We start from the raw sequence: 20,245 nt of genomic DNA on the forward strand, positions 1-20,245 counted from the left end.
TCACTATATTTTACGTTATGTTTTAAAAAGACAAATTATGGATGATTGTAACCAATGGTTGACTATTTTATTATTCCGCGAAATGTTTTTTAATTAACTCTGATATAATGAACTACGTTTATGAGTAAATCCAACATCAAAGTAGGGATACCGGTAACGGGGCCTTACACGCAATTTCAATCATGAAAAGTCTTTTAAGAATCACAATTAAAATATCATACCTGTTTTCTTAATTTATTTTTATCTTTCATTTTGTTTCTTTTTTTAAAATAACAAAACTTATTTATTTTTATCATTTGACAAATCCCGTGTAATACATGGAATCAAAAGCTAGCAAGTACATATAACAATGTACAAGTAATTAATTATATGTAATAATGCATTTTTAATGATGATTATAATGATAATTAATGTTTAATATAGATGATAAAAATATCTAAATATTTATATATTTTATCTATATATTGAACATACATCATATTTATACTATATTATAAAGCATGAGGCAATGGTAATATAAGAACTTTTTTTAAAAGGTTTACATAATGTTATATGCATGTATAGAACCTTTAATAACGTGAACAAAAAATGAAAAAAAGATTAAAAAAACTCTAGCACACATTTTATAAAGCTACAATTAATTAGATGACGTGAATTATAAATGTAAACTTATGGTGTATGAATGGGAAGCTGATCAATTGAATGTTATTATTAACAGGCTCCGCACATAATAATTGTCATGCCAACCCTTGTCATTTACTCTACCAGTCAAGCATCCCAACTGACATGTTCAATTAAGGCGCACAGTTGAAGGCCTTGAATGCAATTCTCAATAGCTGAAGAAGTGAGTGATCGGTTTCAACTCAATAATGATCGATCCATTATTGTTCTGACCTCTATTTAGCACGTTTACTTTTTGTGCTTGACTTTTGGCACGTTTACTTTTTAAATCTGAGTTGTATGTATAGAGTACACCGGTTAATTATCAGTGTCACGTGGAGACAAAGAGGATGGTCGCATTTGGGTAGGCAAACCAAATATTTTGACTTATATTAAATCTTGCATATGTATATAAAAGAAATCATCGATGTAAACATTTCAAAAGAGCAACTTAAAAATTCATCCATGTAAATAATCATTTCCGAAGATCATAAAGTTCTATGTAGCGGTTTCTTATTAAAAGCCGAAAGTTACAAACGAGATGTAAAAGCTTTTTAAAAATAAACCAAACTTAGGGATGAATGTGAGATTTAGTAAATTATATGGATGTGGATGGAACAAGATATGAACTCGTGCTTTAATTAATGTTTTCTATTTGTGTATCCAATAACCAAACATAATAATGTTAATAGGGATGTTAAAAACTGTTGTCGCCATCACGAGCTAGCTCGGGCAGTCCGGGGTTTTTCCATAAGGTTTCCTACTGGGTAGGTCATAGGTTAAATTCTCTTAGTGTATGTCACTTACCGCAGAAAACATCATTGTAAGAGGATTTGATTTCAAGTAAGGAGCGGTTGATGTATAAGCTTCCCTTTGGAGACGTGCCAACGGGACTAGCACCATTTTAGACCGGATCGGTGGCAATCTCCTAATTTTTCAACTATTGTAATTTCAGTCGCAAATAAGTTTCTAAAACTAACAAGTAGGGTACAACGGCAACATTTCATTTTACATTATATCATCTGAACTATATCTGGTAAAAGAAAACATATATTTTAACTAAAAGAAATAATTGGCAAGTGTTTAATATTAGTAAGTAGGATAGTACCCGTGTTACACACGGGTTGAAAATAGATAAATAACAAAATCAATATAGACAATCATAAAATTTCATAAACAGACAACCATATATTAACATTAGGATGGCCTAAACAAAATATTAGAGAGTAACATTGTCTACATAAAGAGTTAGTAGTTACACAAACTTGTCTATATTAGCACGGTTACTATCCTAGACTCCTAGTTAGTAGTTACTAATAGAAAGACTACTATTTGTTAGAATAACTTAATAGTAAGATGCTTATCATTTTTGCAAGTATAAGCAGTGAAGGATTATAGAAAGACTTGTGCGGACTTCTGGTTCGTTTACTTTATAAATCTAAAGTTACAAGTAGGAATCTTCACTATTAATTTATCAGTGTCATGTGGAGAGAATGGTCCCATACTTGGGCAGGTACATCACATAGTCTTACCAATATTAAATGATTACAGCCTTTAATTAATTATCAATATCATTGATTGTAGTTGCTTAAACCTATGAAGTCAATTACATTAGATCCCTCACCTTTACAGAAATGATTTTTTTTATAGTAACAGGATCATTATGTTGTTGATGACAATGGTATACAATCAGCATGCATACGCACTCCTGGATCTACTCATTTGGTTCGATAACATCGTTCTGATATAACAAGAACAACTTTTAAACGGATTCATACCCTCCTACACATTAGAATTCATATTATCTTGAGAAAGAAATTGAGTCATTTATACCGTAGACATAATATTTCCGTATACTACGCATTATCCCCAGGGCCGTCTCTGAGAATTTAAATACTTCGGCCGAGTCAAAATAAAGAGACCCGTAGACGTTAACGAAAATTTTTTATTCGCTTATGTACATGGATCAAACTTTTATCGACCGATTTATTATAAGCAGAAACCATTCTAAGCATAAAATTATCTCATAGACCATTGCAAATAACCTTATTTTTAACATAAAAAAACATATATATGTAATATGTATAAAAAAGTTTGTGCCCTCGAAACTTATGTGCCCCGGCCGATGGTGCCTTCGAGCCTCTCCTGATTATGACTGCCTAGTGCCTACCGAAAAAATCTTGATTAGAAACCCAGAAAAATAATAACTTTATCTATACTATATATAATGTATGAGTGATGGGAAAATTAAGACACTTGAGTTTTAAGTAATTTACTACTTAATTAACAAATGGTACAAGTTACATAGCATGTTGAGGAGGGACAAAATAGTCTATTAGACAATAAACTTTATTTCCTTAAACATAGTTACAATCTTAACCCTTAAACTTTAATTAGCTTTTGTAAATTTTAGCATTAGTTACAACATTAGCCCTTTAACTTTTGACTATATATTCTTTTTAATTTCACATTTAACCAACTTTCACCCACGACTTTTAAACGGTTATAATTTTTTCATACGCTATTATTTTTTTAAAAATCTGGCACCATAAAAACGAGTATTTTATTTTCTTTAATTTGAGTATGATATTGCTTTAGTTTTTTTTTTGTTTAAAAAAAATAACATTTAATAGCGGTGTTTGCCATCTGGTTTCGATGGTTTTTAAATTAAACCATTAGTAACGGTTTTTGGTTATCGAAAACCAAAACAGAATCGTTAAAAATTGAAACCAAACCATTATCAACATCAACGGTATGTGTTCCCCGTGCATCGCGCGGGCACCCGTCTAGTTTGATTTAAAACACTTTACGCTTTCACAAACAATCTTGTCCAGAAACTTCTATTAAGAGAAATATAATTGGACACAACATAATATAAGCCATTTATAATTGATGCATTGAAGGATTAACACAACTAGATGATCAGAGATTATAACTCATATTAAATGATGATACATAGATCAATGAAATTAACAACTTTTAAATGATAGTAACAGGACCAATATATATTAACTACCATTAACCTCTTAATTTAGATAAGAATAGTATAGAATGAATACAATTTAAAAATCTGAGAACTAATAACTTAGATAACTTGGCCTATTCGTTTACCACAATCTTCGTGTGCTGCAACGTTAGATGCTACACAGTTCAGAAGTCCTATTCGTTTACCACAATCTTCGTGTGCTGCAACGTTAGATATCTAGCGGCAGAAACAAATTCTTTTGGCATGTTTGTCAGGATCAAGTTGTCAAAACTTTTGACCCGTAGTAAGGATAAAGGAAGCCTCTTTAGATTTCTACAGCACCTGATTTCCATGGTTTGGAGGTTCTGCAATGTTCCTTCACCCACGGCCAATAATCTAAGATTTTCCAGTTTCCATAGTTTAAGAACTCCAAGCGCAGGGAACCCATTTTTAGGACAATGCATTTCTTCCCCCACATAAGAAGCAGCTAGAAGCCTGAGGACCATCAGGTTCGGCAACTTAGATAGTGTTGGCATGGGATCTTCGCCTAGCCGTGAGACAGATAAAGTTAGGACTTTGAGTCCAGGTGGGATCTGATACCAAGAAAGAGACTCACGTAAATGTCCTAGTAAGTACAGCTGAGAGAGATTCTCGAGACGTGACAAAGGTTTAATGATGAGCACCGAAGGCTTACCCATTTTGTCCTTGGACCTTAATCTCAATGATTGAAGGCTGACCAACGACAATATCCATGACCCGAACAGATCGTAGGTTGTTGTCGTGGTGCTGGTGGTATTTGTTGTTGTGGTGGCCATTGTTGTTGTTATCGTGGATGACGACTGTCTTGTTATATCAAGTTTCCGAAGATTAGTCATTCTCATCAAAGTCGAACCAATCTTTCTTGCAATCTTCTCATCTACAAACAAACCCCATAGAGTCTGGAGCTGGCTTGGACCTCTATGAATGGTTGAATGATTAGATATGTGATCTAGACGAGCCCCGTTTAAACAAAGATGATGGAGATGCTTCATGTTCCATATGGAACTTGGGAGAGTAGTGATACGTGTGTGCTTTATGTCTAGTGTTTCAAGGTAGAGGAGGCCACCAAGTGAAGAAGGAAGAGTGTCCAAGAAAGTCCATCTCAACCCTAAATACCTCAAATGAAATAGGTTCCCCAGATTCTCTGGTTACCGTGGTCGATAAACACCCTCTAAATCGAGCACCCTGAGGAATCCAAATCCTCTACCTCGAGTGATACTTTTTAAAAATCTTCTCATTTCTTCTGCAGGGATATCTTTCTTTCGGCCATTGAATGATATGAAGGACTGAATATTCTTGAATATTTTGGTATCGGAACTGTCCTTGATATTGGTGTATTCAACCACCCGACGAATTTCAAATTGATGTGCTTCTGTTGCGTTCGAATGTTCATCAGACTTTTGGTGGAGGTGAAAGAGGCCTATTTTTAAGGCCATTGGCAACAAGACGTCATGTAGGGCTCCAATCAGTCGGCATTTTTTGATAGACTCATCGGATCTCCTTTTTGTGATCTCCACCATGTTTATCTTCACAAGTTCTTCCAGGTAACACTCTGCTATGTCTTCTTGAATAATCCATCTGGACGGCTTCACAAATCCCTCGGCAACCCACAGGCGATACAACCTTCTCACAGGTATATCAAATCCTTTTCCAAAGATTGTCAAATAAAGAAGACAGAGCTTCAAATGCACTGAAACATGGTTACAACAGAAGACTAAAACATCAAATGATGGGGATTTGGTAGCAACATCGAGCTGCTCGAAAATCTCTAACCATTCTTTGTAGATCCCCCCCCCCCCCGTTTTCGATTGCAAATCAGCAATCTTCCCCCTTGTTGATAGCAAACTAGCAAGCAACTCAATCCTCAGGGGCGTTCCATGGCAGCTTTATGCTATTATGTTTTTCAAATCCTCCATGCTTTCGGATGAGAATGGACTTCTTTTAACACCCCATGTCTTCTTAATGAATAACCTGAGGCCTTGCTCCATGTCTAGATGCTTGAAGTGATAACGGTTTGATTCATCTGCAAATGAAGCCGCTTCTTTGTTGGAGGTAGTTATCATCACCCTACTTCCATTGCATGCATCTGGTAAGGCACTTCTTAGGTCATCTAAGAGCTCACGACGATTGATATCAATGATGACGATCAGGTACTGTCGACCCTCTAAGGAACCATACAGTCTCTCTCTCAGCACATCATCTAGAAGTTTCTCTTTAGCTTTCAAGCCGGTCACATTTCGCAGTATAACCTTCATAAGTTGACTAGCTGACCACGTTGGGTCAATGAATACTAGGGTACTGCATTGAAACTTGTCCACCAGCTTGCTGTAGATTTCCTTGACATGATCCGCTTTCCCAACGCCAACATCTCCAAAAACTGAGAAGATTTGAAGTGGTTTGTTACTGCTGGTCAACTGGTTCTGCAACTTATCCACATCTTTCTTAAAGATGGACTTTTCATTCTTTGGGGTATAATAAGCATCACTCTCTTGCCATGGCTGTCCACGCAGACGCGTTAAATGAGGACCCTGTTGTTGCTCCTGAACTGATGCATTGCCGTGGTTTCCATCTGAAGAAACGTGGATCGACTCACTGGTAGACGATCTACTTTCCTCGGGTGTGATTATGCTATTTCACCGATGGTTCTCTTGGATCTGGGTTCTTCCACCTACAAAATGAACAGCACCGTAAACTTACCCCTCAGAAAGGGACAGAGGGGTCCTCTTTGGGGTAACCCTCCGGTGTGAGAATAAGTGTTTGTAGGAGAAGATAATAATATCAGAGTAAGGAAATTTGGAGAGTATTGCTTAATATAGCTGAATACCGTGTAGTTAAATGTGATTGGATGATTGGATGTGTCTCTCCTTGTGGAGTTGATGCTGTATTTATAGTGCTAGGGTTTCCCATGATTGGGCTTAGACCCAGTTAGGGCCTTGTTTGCCTCCTCCAATTGCTTTGCGCCACGTGTCCTTCAGGGACACCTGGTGCTTTTTCATTGGTTATAATCACGTGGTAGCACATGGGTTTTGCTGAGTTGTCCACCTTTGATTGGCAGCTGTCAACATCAGCATATTCTTATTCCTTAAAAAGATACCTTCTGGAAGGTTGTCTGACGTGCACAATCAAGGTTGCCCTAATTTTGATTTGGATAAGGACGAGGTTGATTATGTGCACGTGTGATGCGCGCCTGTCCTGAGGATGCGCGAGGTCTTCTCTTTATTCTCACGCGCAGATGTGATATGCACAAGCATGTGATATGCGCCACGCGCGGATGCGCCACCCGCAGACGTGATATGCGTGAGCATATGTGATGCGTGAGCATATGTGATGCCTGAGCATGTGATGCATGAGCATATGTGATATGCGTGAGCATATGTGATATACGCCATGCGCATAGGTTTTGGCTTTGTGCCTTCATAATGTCTTGATTTCAAGCCTCTTGTCTATATCTTGTGGGTTGACCCGCCTCGCTCGGTGTTGAGGCGGGTACATACCTCTTCAAGCCCCCCCAGTCTAATGTGTGTCTTGTCTCGCGCGTGCGAGGTAAGATAGACATTAGACTTAATAGTTTGCTTTTTGAATAGGGTTTTGTCTTTTTCTTCTTATTATTCATCGTTGCGCGAAATTCTATCCTTTTGGTTGAAAACGAATCGTCCCTGTACGTGGTTGGTTGTTGCTGACATGCGTCAGTGATGGAGACGTGTCAGACCTTTCGTGTGCTCGAGGTGCTACAGTTGCCTTTCGTGTCCCCTCACATAGTGTCAGGGACACGTGTCGCGCTCGCGTTGGTCCGTTCCTGCGAGTGGTGGCGCGTGAACTCTGGCTGCACCTGTGTTGTTTCTTTTCGTGTCCCCTCACACAGTGTGAGGGACACGTGTCGCGCTCGCGTTGGCTTACACCTGCGAGTGGGGGCGCGTGAATTCCGATCAATACCAAAATTTCTCTCTCCTGGGCCTATAAAAGCAAGCCCTTGATAGTTTTTATTCTTCATCTTCTTGTTTATTCAGAGCTTTTTCTTTTCATTCTATTCCGATTGCCTTTGTTCTGCTTCCAGATCTCTGTTCTTTTAGAGGCATCCTCCGTTCGTTTTTACAGTTGTATGTCTGATAGCTCAGACAACACAATCTCCCCTATCCATCGCCGTGTTAAATCGTTAGTAATGTCGACGTTGAAGAAGACCGGCAAGGGGAAGAGGGCTGCTGAGGCCTCATCGGAGGAGGTGGGGAGGACCAAGGCAGTGAAGAAGTGGGATGAGATCCCCTGCAAACTGAGGCAGGCCGATCTTGACAGCCTTATCGCCTCTCAGGGTTTTCTCCCTGAGTTTGGCTGCATGTTGCCTGGGGCCGGGCAAACGGCGGCGGACCCGCCTACCGGTCATATATCCCTTTACTGCCATTTTTTCACCCATTGCAACCTTCGTCTTCCGATGACAAGGTTTGTGGGTGCTGTGCTTAGGTTTTATGGGATTCATATATCCCAAGTCCATCCGTTTGGACTCGTGCGCATGACTAATTTTGAGTTCATGTGCAAATCTCAGCGCGAGGAGCCCACCCCTCGGCGCTTTCAGTTTTTTTATAAGCCCAAGATCCAAGATTCTTGGTTCTCATTTATTCCTCGCAGTCAGAAGGTCAAGTGCTCCACTGTTTCATTCAAGAGCCTTCATGACTGGTCTGAGAGGTTTTTTTACATCAGGGCTGGTGTGATCCCCATCCGCATGACCATGCGCGCGATCTCTTCTGCGCCTGCGGATGTCGGTGTCTTCAAGAACCCAACTGGCGCCTGGGTTAAAAAGTTGACCGCCGAACCATCCCCCGCCAAGAAAATTTGTGAGGAGGCGCTGGTGGGGGTCGGTATGAGCAGGAGGTGGTCTGACAGCGCGACTGAGCCCGTTATCCAAGTTGACGGCTTGTGTAAGTTAATCCCATTGCATTACTTCTGCGCGAATACTTATCTTTTTGCTGATATCATTTGACTTGTTTTGTGCAGTCAGCAAGGAGTATGTCCACGCCGCCTATGATGAGCATATGGAGGGTGGCTCCGTCGCGCTGGGCGCTGGGGAGGTTGGTTTTCCCGATCGCTTCGATGACATGTTCATCCCTGTTGATCTGGGATTTCTCTTTGACAGCGATGCGCCTGGTAATCCTTTGTACTTATACATTTGCCTTTATAATACCAAATTTGGCTAACACTTCTTTTGCACGTATTGTAGACGCGCTTGAGAACTACGAGCTGGAGCTCGCGGAAGAGGAGGAGGAGGAGGAGGCGCCCCAACTAAAGCGTAAAGCTAAGGGGAAAACTGGCGCAGGAGCCAGTAAGAAACAGAAGAAAGATGTTGCCCCTGTTGCTCAGGATCCTCCTACTCAGGCGAGGGGATTTGAGAAAACCCAGGAATTTCCCCCCAAGTTTTCCTTGTCTTCCCTGCCTCAAAAAGTGGGCAGACCTCCTGTCCACACGAGGTATGGTGCTACTACCTCCTCCCTTCGCGCGGTGGAAAGGGAAGCGGCGTTGCGCCTTCGACAGGTATACTTTGCTTATCCTTTGCTTATCTTTTACTGTTCTTTGAGCGCGATTCTGATAGAATTACTGATGAATCTTCGCTCACTCAAATGTTTGTATAGCCGGCGACCTTGGTGGATCAACCTCAAGCGCAACAAGATGCCGAGGCTGCGCCGGAGGTCGCTTCGAAGTCCCCTGTTTTACCCTCGAAAAAGGGTAGAATGGACTTCATGGCGATGTTTGCCTCGCGAACGGAGTTGCGCCAAGGTACGTATTGTGCTTTTATTTTCTGACTTTTTTCTTTTAGATCAAGTCATGAACCATTTCTTGTTGTTGATTTTTTCATAGAAGTCGTAGCTGGCGTACAAGCTGCCGGCGGTACTCCTGGCGCCGGTGCCAGCGCCGTTGGCTCTGCTCCTGCTCCTGCAAGCGATGAATCTCCCTTCATCGGGATTACTAAGGAGCAGGAGGCCGTTTTACGCGCCGATCTGGCGGCGTCGAGACCTCCCTCACCTCCTCCTGCGCACAGCCCTCCTCGCGAGACTGATTTTGATTCTAGGTCGCAGGAGAAAAGGCCTGTCTCCGAGGAGGATGAGGAGTTTGAAGTTGAAGACTCCGACGGCGGCCGCGCCAGCCCTGCGGCGCCACGAGGTTTCTCGGCGGAGCCTTCTCGTGGGGCTGACGCTGACTTTTCTGCTTCATCCCCGCAGGTATAGGATTGTTTTTGCTCCGCTGCACGGACTTCCATCTTAGTGTTTTGTTGACTTAGATAATTACATTGTTTTTGCAGGAATCCGATCACATTTACCGCCCGAGATGGAATATTACTGAGGACAGCACATTTCAGTCCATGGGTGTGTGTGCGGAATTCTGGGCTCATTCTGTGCCTCCAGCTGAAAGGAGGTTCCAGGAGTACCGCGCTCGCGATGACTTGCTCAACGATCATCTGTTTGCTGGGTCGGCCTTCTTTGCTGCCTCCCAAGAGCTTCGCTATGATTACGTAAAGGTACGTGATGCTCTTGCGGAAGCCAAGCAAGAGGCTAAGTGTCTGCTTGGCATCTTTCTGATGCTCGAGAGAGAGCTGAGAAGCTCCAAGCAGAGCTCAGCGAGAACAGAGCAAGTGCCAACAGCGCCTTCGTGAAGCGCGGGCATGAGCTTCAGGCTGCGCGGGAGAAGCTACAGGCGGCGGAGGCGGACGCGGCCAAGTACGCGCGTAGAGCGCGCGACTTGGAGCTGGACGCGGAGGCGCGTGACCAAGCTCTTGTCCAGTCTATAACTGAAAAATCATCACTGGAGAGTGAGGTTGCGCGCCTGAAGAAGGAGCTGGCGGCCGCGCAGGCCGAAAAGGATGAAGCCTTGGCGACGGCAGCGTCTAGCCAGGAAGCGCTCGAGCTTGCGCGAGCGGAAAAGGAAGAAGTCCTGGCGGCAGCAGCGTCCGACAAAGAGGAGCTGAAACAGAGTAAGGAAACTGTTGAGTTGTTAAACTCTCAGATTCCTTCCCTCGAGACGTCTGTTGCTTCCCTCGCGCAGGATCGCCAATGGCTAATCTCACAGGGTGTGACTCGTTGCGCTTACGCGATGAAATATTCAGACGAGTTTCAGGCCCTTGTGATGGATTGCAACGCTGCCGCGCGCTTGGTGGGTCGAGCTAAAGGGTTTAAGGATGGCTATGAATATGGGATGCTGAAGAAGAACCCATCCGACTACCCTTATCAGAGCGACGTTGCCTGCGCGGACATGGCCGCGATGGGGGAGAAGTATTTGAATACTCCCATTCCCATCCTTGGGCATGTATTTTAACCTTAATGATATTGCCTTGACTTATTTTTCAAGTCTTTTTTGTACTCATATTTTTCCATATGATTTGCAGATATCCGCGCTTGCTGACCAGCCCGACCTCGGCGCGCTAAAGAAATTACTTGACGAGTGCGAAGGGGCTGGTGGCGGCGATGATGGCGCGGGGAATGCTGCCCCTGCTAGCGGCTCTGGCGTGGCCAAAGGATCCGCTCCTGACACTACTGTGATAGAAGACTCCATTCAGGATGAACAACTTGACTATGGTCAGTTTGGAGATGACGAGGAGCAGGCTGCGCCAGATGCTGAGGGCGGTGATGAGGATGATGAAGAGGCTGACGTCAACGTGGAGACTTGAGAAGCCCTTCATGTTTTTTATTTTTATTTGTAGTTTGTATCTCATCTTGTAAACTTGTAAATTTCAATGCTTTGGAATGAAATTTTTGTTTTTCCCTTCTTCGCAACTTGCGCATTCCCCATTCATCTCTTTATATTGCATGTTTGCTTGTTGAATATAAGATATGCTTGCACGTTGAAATAAGAACAAGGTTGTAAGGAAATTATTATACTTAATCCTTGTCATATTGTAAGTGATTTTGCCATATCTTGATTATGTTGACACGTGCCTTGGCGTTTTCATTATTCCTCTTTTGCGCGACGTTATCGCGCATTTATTATATGGAATTATGAGTTTTTTAGCCTTTACGTGTCAATATGTGTTACTCAGATATCCATTACAATTTTTTGCGCGACCTCGACCTGAGACCTTAACAACTATGTTTTGGCATTTGCTTTGCCTTAGTTGTGTTAAGGTATTTTTATGGTCAGGCTGCGCAGCATGTAGGATGGATGTTGTGAATGATTTGAACTAAGGCTCACATTATTGGGCTAAGGCCCTGAGCTAAGGCTCATAATTTTGGGCTAAGGCCCTGACGTTTTAGAGTTAAGACTCGTTAACGCCTTTGCGCATGTATGTTTTACTTCGTTTTATTTTGTTTTGATGTCAATACAATGTTGTCATATTGCTCAAAATTAATAAAGGGAAGTGTGAAACATGTATGAAAAAGGTAATAGAATCCACATTAAGAGAAGATAGAGCGTGTCATTATTCATAATGGCTTAAAGAGCCTTGATTACAAATTTGACAATTTTTACATGAAACATTTTCTAAGCTGTGCTGCGTTCCATGCGCGCGGGATCTTCTTTCCATTCAAATCTTTTAAGGCGTATGCGCCTTTTCCCAATTCTTCCAAGACTTGATAAGGTCCCTCCCAATTGGGGGACATTTTTCCTGGGGGTATCGCGCGGCTAGCTTCATTGTTTCGAAGGACAAAATCATTTTTCTTGAAATGGCATTCTTTCACGCGCTGGTTGTAATATTTTTCCAGTTTTTTCTTGTATTTGGCTTCACTGATGATAGCCGCCTCTCTGCGCCCTTCAAGTAAGTTGAGATCCAACCTTCTTTCGCGCTCGTTATCAATCTTGCTCATCATGAGCACTCTATGGGATGGGCATCCAATTTCTACTGGAATCATTGCCTCTGTTCCATAGGTTAGGCTGAACGGGGATTCGCCATTGCTGGTTTTGCTTAATATCCTGTGTGCCCACAGGACATTAGGTAGCTCTTCGACCCAAGAATGGGATTCTCCCTCCAACCTTTTCTTCAGCCCATTCAGCAAGCTTTGGTTAGCGCGTTCCACTTGGCCATTCCCCTGAGGGTGGTAAACTGAAGTGAAAATTTGGTTGATGCGCATCTCCTTGTGCCAGCTGGATATCTTCTTGTCAGTGAATTGCTTGCCATTATCGCTCACAATTTCCATGGGCAAGCCAAAACGGCATATGATGTGGCTCCAGATAAACTGCTTCATCGCTTCGGCTGTGATTTTTGCTAGTGGCTTGGCTTCAACCCATTTTGTGAAATAGTCTACTGCCACTACCAAAAATTTTACTCGCCCTTGCGCTTGCGGAAGGGGACCCACAATGTCGATTGCCCATTTGTGGAAAGGCCATGCGGAGGTCACTGGAATCAAGTTGTTCTTTGGCCGCATGGTGTTTGGCGCATCATGCTTTTCATTTTTGGATCTCTTTTAGAGCGTCCAAGTACATGCCTGGCCAATAGTAACCTGCGCTCATTGCCTTGGCAACCACCATGCGCGGGCCAGCATGTATTCCACAGATTCCTTCGTGTATCTCTCTGATCACATAGCTTGCTTCCTCAGCATCTAGGCATTTCATGAGCGGCCCAAGATAAGAGCGTCGATATAATGTGCCATCAATGAGTTCATAGTTCTGCAACTTGTGTCTTATCTTCCTCGCCTGTGCGCGATCGTCCGGTACCTTTCCCTCCTTCAAGAATTCCATTATTGGAGTTATCTATGATGAAGGGGTTGTATGAGTTACAAGGACAGACTTCGCTACCACCGACGGGTTGCTCATTACTTCTACCCTGACATCTTTGCCAAAGTGATCGAAACTGGTTGATGCCATCTTACTCAGCGCGTCTGCAGATTTGTTTTCACTGCGCGGAATATGAATGATTCTGAAGCAGTCAAATTGCTCGATGAGCTTTTTCGCCTGCTCTAGATATAGAGGCATGGTGTTCTCCTTGGCATCATAAAGGCCATTGACCTGTGCTGCTACCAAGTATGAATCAACATGGGCCTCTAGCTTTTTAACTCCGAATTTTTGCGCGATGCGCAGGCCAGCCAGCAGGGCTTCATACTCAGCCTCATTGTTGGTGCTCTTGAAGTCCAACCTGATGGCATAAGTATATTCATGATTCTCTGGATCCACCAGCCTGAGACCTGCGCCGGACCCTTCGTTGTTTGAAGCTCCGTCAGTGAACAATCTCCAAACATTTTCTTCATCATTGGCTCGCGGAGGGTCTACCTCGCGCTGAGCCTCTTCAACTCTTCCTTCGGGGATTTCTGCGATGAAATCAGCTAAAACTTGCCCCTTTATTGCTGGACGGGGCTTATAGGCGATCGTGTGTTCACCTAATTCCAGGGCCCATTTTGTCAGCCTTCCCGAGAGCGCGGGGCGCCGCAAGACTTGCTGGATGTTGTAACCAGTTAGAACTTCAATAGGATGACCATTGAAATATCTATGAAGCTTGCGCGACGCGTGTGTTAGTGATAAAACTAACTTTTCCATGATGGAGTCGCGCGTCTCAGGATCTGTCAGCACCCGACTCACATAGTATATTGGCGTTTGGATTCCCTCGCGATCCACCAACAATACTGCGCCGATGGCGCGCTCTCCTACTGATAGGTACAATGTCAAAGTTTCACCAGGAAGTGGAGCCGTGAGCGCGGGCAGATTTATCAAACATTCTTTAATCTCACTGAAAGCTTGCTCGGCCTCAGGAGTCCATTTGAACTGGCTTTTCTTTAAGCAGTTTCTCAATGTATTGACAAATGGGGTAGATTTGCTTGCATGGTTCACTAGGAACCTGTTGATTGATACCAATCTACCATTCAGCTTCTGGACTTCTTTCATGGTGGATGGCGAGGGCATGTCAAGGATGGCCTCCACCTTTTCTGGGTTCACCTTGAAACCATCCTTGGTGACCATTACACCTAGAAATTTTCCCTCTTGTACGCCGAAAGTGCATTTGCTCGGATTGAGCTTCAAGTTAACTTCCTTTAGGCGCTCAAGGGTTTCTTCGATGTCTTTGAGCATTTGTTTTTCCTCCCTGCTTTTGATCACCAAATCATCCACATAGACTTCTAGGTTTCTTCCAATTTGCTCGCTGAAAACGGCATCCATAAGTCTTTGGTAGGTGGCGCCCGCATTCTTCAAACCAAATGGCATTTTTGTGTAACAAAAAACACCCTTGTCGGTTCTGAAGGCAGTCTTGTCCTCGTCTTGTGGTGCCATTTGAATCTGGTGATAGCCCTTGTAGGCATCCAGGAAACATTTGAGCTTGAATGGCGCCTCGGAGTCCACCTTTGCGTCGATGTTTGGGAGGGGGTAACAATCTTTTGGGCACGCTTTGTTGAGGTCCTTGAAGTCAATGCACATCCTCCACGACTCGTTACTTTTCTTTACCATCACAGGATTGGCTACCCACGTCTGGTATCGTATCGGGCGGATGATGTTTGCGCGCAGTAGATCCTCAACCTGCTCATTCATGGCCCTCGCTTTCTCATCCCCCATGACTCTCTTCTTTTGAGCAATTGGCTCTACAGACTTGAACGTGTTGAGAGAATGTTGTGCCAGGTCTCGCGGAACCCCAGTCATATCAGAGTGTTGCCACGGAAAGACCGACATATATGCTGTGAGCAATCTTTTCATTCTCAACCTCGTGTCGTCTGATATCGTTGCGCCAATTGTTATTTTCTGCTCTGGGAATTTTGGGTTGAGAATCCATTCCTCTGGCGCGTTGTCTGCCATTGGAAGTTTCATTCTCCCTTCCCGCGGAGTATTTGTCACTGCACACAAATGATCTCGGTATACAAAAGTTACTCCTGTCGGTGTTGGGAACCCCAACGCGCCGTGCGCTGGCGACGGTATGGCGTTAAATTGGGCAATCGTTCCTCTACCCAAGATCATATTGTGGCAAGAAGTGGTGGGCAAGACCAAGAAGTTGACAACTTCGGCTCGCTTGTGTTTCTCATCCCCCATAGTTAGCTCAAATTGTATTTGATCCAGGGGATGAATGATTTCATTTGAAACACCAGAGATTGGTGCATTCACAATTTCAAGCCTTGCTTGGTCTGCCGGATCCAGTTTTCTGAAACATTGCTCATACATGATGTCTGATTCGCTGCCAGTGTCCACCAGGACTTTTGACACTTCGTAATGAGCAATGTGTGTAGTGATGACAAGAGGACTGCTGATAGAAGGGCCTCCCCTGATTCTTGGGAAGATTACTTGTTGCTCGCGCCAATCTCCTTGGATTTGCGCGCTTCTCTTTCTTGACGTTTGCCCTTGCCTTCCTCCCTCGGCTACACAGATTCTTTTGTACTTTTTGATGGCAGAGGCTCCTTCTGGTTGTTCACTTTCTGGTCTTGGGTTTTTCACCAAGTGAGCCAGCTTGCCTGATTTCACATCTTTTTCAATTGCATCCTTCAAGTGATGGCATGCATCAGTGTTGTGTCCTGTGGACTTGTGAAACTCGCAGTACTTGCCACTGTTTGATGGTCCCTTGTAGTGTAGTGGCTTGGGGCTTTTGAATTGGACATTCTCAGTGCTCAACACCTGTGAAGGTGTTTTAGTGAGGGGAGTCCATATTCTTGGCAGAGGTCTGTTAGGATCTCTGCCGCCTTCCCTCTTGTCACCCTCCCCGCGATTACGAACGTCTTTTTGGGGCTGGGGTGAGCTTGGTTGCGCCTGCTTTTATGCGGAAGAAAAACTGGTTGGCTGCAACCTGGACCATACAGTGTTCTGTTTGCCCCTTCTTTCACTGCTGCGCGGTGCCTCTGCTTGATGCCCTCTTTCTCTCGCCCTATCTTGGGCAATCTGTTTTTCATTTCTCGCGAAGACTCGCGATGCTTCCATTAGCTTGGCCCAAGTGGTGGGCATGCCATCTCTGCTCACGAGAGCTCGATGGAGTTGATCACTGCGCGCGCCTTGTATAAAGGCCACGCGCAATAGTTGCTCGGTGATACCTCCGATTGCCAGAAACTCCTGATTGAAGCGAGTGATGTAGTCTTCAATCGTTTCATCATTCCTGCGCACGCAGTGCATGATGTCATCAGGGTCGCGCGTGTGTCTGCGCTGTTGTACGAAGTGAGCTTGGAACTTTTCCAATAGTTCCTCGAACCCATCGATTTGCCCAGTAGGCAAGCTTTCAAACCAAACACGCGCCGCGCCCGTGAGGCAGCGAGCAAACATGTGACACCATGTTGGCATCGTCCAGCTTTCTAGGTTTCCAGTGTTGTAAAAACCTTGTAAGAAATCGTATGGATCTGTTGTGCCATCATATTTGCCCAAACCACTTGGCATCTTGGTCTTGTGCTGGATGGGGGCCTTCGCGATGCGCTCAGTGAATTTTGAATGTTTCACCAAGATGGCTGGCCTGTACGGTGTGGTTACATCCACTTGCCCTCTCACTGGTGGGCTGTATGGTGTGTGCAGATCCAGATCTGCTCTGGCTCCAGGCGCCATGTTCATTTGCGCGCGGAGCTGTGAGCCTCCTGCATGAGTATCTCGCGTCTTCCTGACGCTGTGCACTTCTTCATCACTAAACTCAGCGTGTTCAGTGTGAACAGAGTGACCCTATTCCGGCGCGCGCGCCCCTTTTGTTCATTGAATGGCTTGCTTGTCAAACGCTAGCCTTTGTGTTAAGTCGGCTAACTTTTTCTGTTTGACCATTTCATTGTACTTGTCCATTAGACGTCGTTGCTCGTTTATGAGCCATTCTTTAGGGTCATTGGTTTCATCTTCTGGACCCATTGGTCCTTTTTGTTTCGCGCCGGCCAGATTTTGTAACGTGTGATCGTCTGGAGGAGTTTCAGTCTGGCCGTGAGGAGTTGTGATGAAGGGACGGTTACTGGTGGTGCGTGTAGAATCACGCGGCCCCCTCAGAAACTGCTGTCCCTCATTAACATCCTCACGTTCAATATCCTCCAGAACTTGATCGACGTTACGAGCACCAGAAACCATGGTGAAAATTTGTTTTTTTATAGATCTGATGAGATCTTGTTGCCGTTGTAATAGTGGATGGCGCCAATGAAGAAACGTGGATCGACTCACTGGTAGACGATCTACTTTCCTCGGGTGTGATTATGCTATTTCACCGATGGTTCTCTTGGATCTGGGTTCTTCCACCTACAAAATGAACAGCACCGTAAACTTACCCCTCAGAAAGGGACAGAGGGGTCCTCTTTGGGGTAACCCTCCGGTGTGAGAATAAGTGTTTGTAGGAGAAGATAATAATATCAGAGTAAGGAAATTTGGAGAGTATTGCTTAATATAGCTGAATACTGTGTAGTTAAATGTGATTGGATGATTGGATGTGTCTCTCCTTGTGGAGTTGATGCTGTATTTATAGTGCTAGGGTTTCCCATGATTGGGCTTAGACCCAGTTAGGGCCTTGTTTGCCTCCTCCAATTGCTTTGCGCCACGTTTCCTTCAGGGACACCTGGTGCTTTTTCATTGGTTATAATCACGTGGTAGCACATGGGTTTTGCTGAGTTGTCCACCTTTCATTGGCAGCTGTCAACATCAGCATATTCTTATTCCTTAAAAAGATACCTTCTGGAAGGTTGTCTGACGTGCACAATCAAGGTTGCCCTAATCCTGATTTGGATAAGGACGAGGTTGATTATGTGCACGTGTGATGCGCGCCTGTCCTGAGGATGCGCGAGGTCTTCTCTTTATTCTCACGCGCAGATGTGATATGCACAAGCATGTGATATGCGCCACGCGCGGATGCGCCGCCCGCAGACGTGATATGCGTGAGCATATGTGATGCGTGAGCATATGTGATGCGTGAGCATGTGATGCCTGAGCATGTGATGCATGAGCATATGTGATATGCGTGAGCATATGTGATATGCGCCATGCGCATAGGTTTTGGCTTTGTGCCTTCATAATGTCTTGATTTCAAGCCTCTTGTCTATATCTTGTGGGTTGACCCGCCTCGTTCGGTGTTGAGGCGGGTACATACCTCTTCACCATCTTTCCATTTTTGAATTTCTTTTCTGATTCTGTTCATCTCTGATTTGAGCCTGGATATGTTCTCAGAATAACGCATCTCATCTGCAACATCCCTACAAAGCTTGAACTCATTTCCAATGAGTAAACTGTGCTTCTTGACATAACCCTTCCTTCTTAAATAAGTTTCCGCCAGGGCGAAAGATTCTATTGCGTCCCTGACACGATAGACGTTGCCTAGAAACTGCAGGTCGTTGTTACTTAGCTCTTTTTGCCCCAGCCCTTCACCATTAAAACGGTTAAGTTCCTCCAAAACCTTTTGTGCTTCGTCTCTAACCTTTTCAAAACTTTTTGATTCCTCCGTTAGTAAGTTTCTGAGTGTGTGTATCACAACAGACACAACAGCTTCAACAGCCATTTCTCTCTCTTCAAGAGGAAAAATTAAGTTCGTTTGGGTGGCCAAGACTACCTTGCACTGAAGCAATTTTAAATATTAATCTTCTCAGTAATTCGGGTCAAGTATTAAGCATGTGAATGACATAAATTTAGACAATAAAAAACATTCAAGATTAGAATATTAATTAGGTGGAAGAGGAAATGTCAGCTTAGTTTGGGGCCAGCCACCTCTCGCTGAATTAGTGTACTGAATCGAGATCGGCCTTTAATTAACTATCCATACCCCTTCAGAGCTTAGAGGGACCATCAATAAAATTTATAAAAGATCCATGTTTATTTGGATTTGCAGCCTACTCAAGTTTAATGGTAAAAATTGCATTTCATAATTAGAGGGACTAGACAGCACGCAAATGGGCTAAAAAATTAAAGCCCCCGAGTTAAAAGATAAATAACTAATAGACTTTAAACACAAAAAAAAATCATAGGATATATTGGTTTATTAGGTGTGACAATCAAAACTTATGATTATGTACTTAGTAATGGTCTTAGTTCGGTGACATGGTTTAGGGTGTGAACGGCTAAGACGCCGATGGTTCATGTATATTAGTGTTTTAATGTTACTATATTTTTGTATTTCAAATTCTATTGGTTATACAGTATCAGGTTGTTTAAGTCTAGTTCTACAATTCATTCACTTTGCTCCTTGATAATTATTCCAACAGTTTATATTAAGAGTTCACGGTTTAAAAGATCCAAAAAGAATTTGATCAAGAAGCGAGAAGAATCAAAGAACTCGATCAAGAAGAAAGTTATGGAAGACTTAAGAAAGATCGATCTCGGAAGTACAATCAAGGGACAAAGGACTGATGCGGCAGTTCGCATGTAAAAGGTCAGAATGAGATCTAAAAAGGAATTGCAAAATTAAATGCAATATTTAATATTGAGGAAGATCGAGAACCGAAAAAGAAAATAATTTAAACAGTTAAACTATAGCGATGGCATGTCGTTGGGTACCTTTTCTAAATGGCGGATTATTTTCATAAATCCAGCCAAAGCTATGGCGACAACATGCGTTGGCATAGGTAACAAAATCCCTCAAATCAAAAAGGCTTATGCCAACATCACTTTCCCTTATATTACCCTTTACCATCCACGACACTAAGCCAGTACCGTCACAACTCAGCCCCTTAATACCTAGAGATTAAAAGATCTTGGAGAAACCCCTCAAAACCCATGAACCCAAACCTAAAGGAAAAAACAATCTACTTATATACGTAATATATATGGCAGATC

The 20,245-nt window shown here is 43.4% G+C and overlaps 1 pseudogene; it reads right to left on the bottom strand.

Moving 5' to 3' along the window:
- Positions 1–3,819: 3,819 nt before the first annotated feature.
- LOC143538726 (putative disease resistance protein At1g50180) lies at positions 3,820–18,974 on the bottom strand (annotated as a pseudogene).
- Positions 18,975–20,245: the final 1,271 nt, after the last annotated feature.

Source organism: Bidens hawaiensis, unplaced genomic scaffold (assembly GCF_021521415.1).
Source record: "Bidens hawaiensis isolate Kalapana, Puna unplaced genomic scaffold, B.hawaiensis_p1.1 tig00011691_1, whole genome shotgun sequence".
NCBI lineage: Eukaryota > Viridiplantae > Streptophyta > Magnoliopsida > Asterales > Asteraceae > Bidens > Bidens hawaiensis.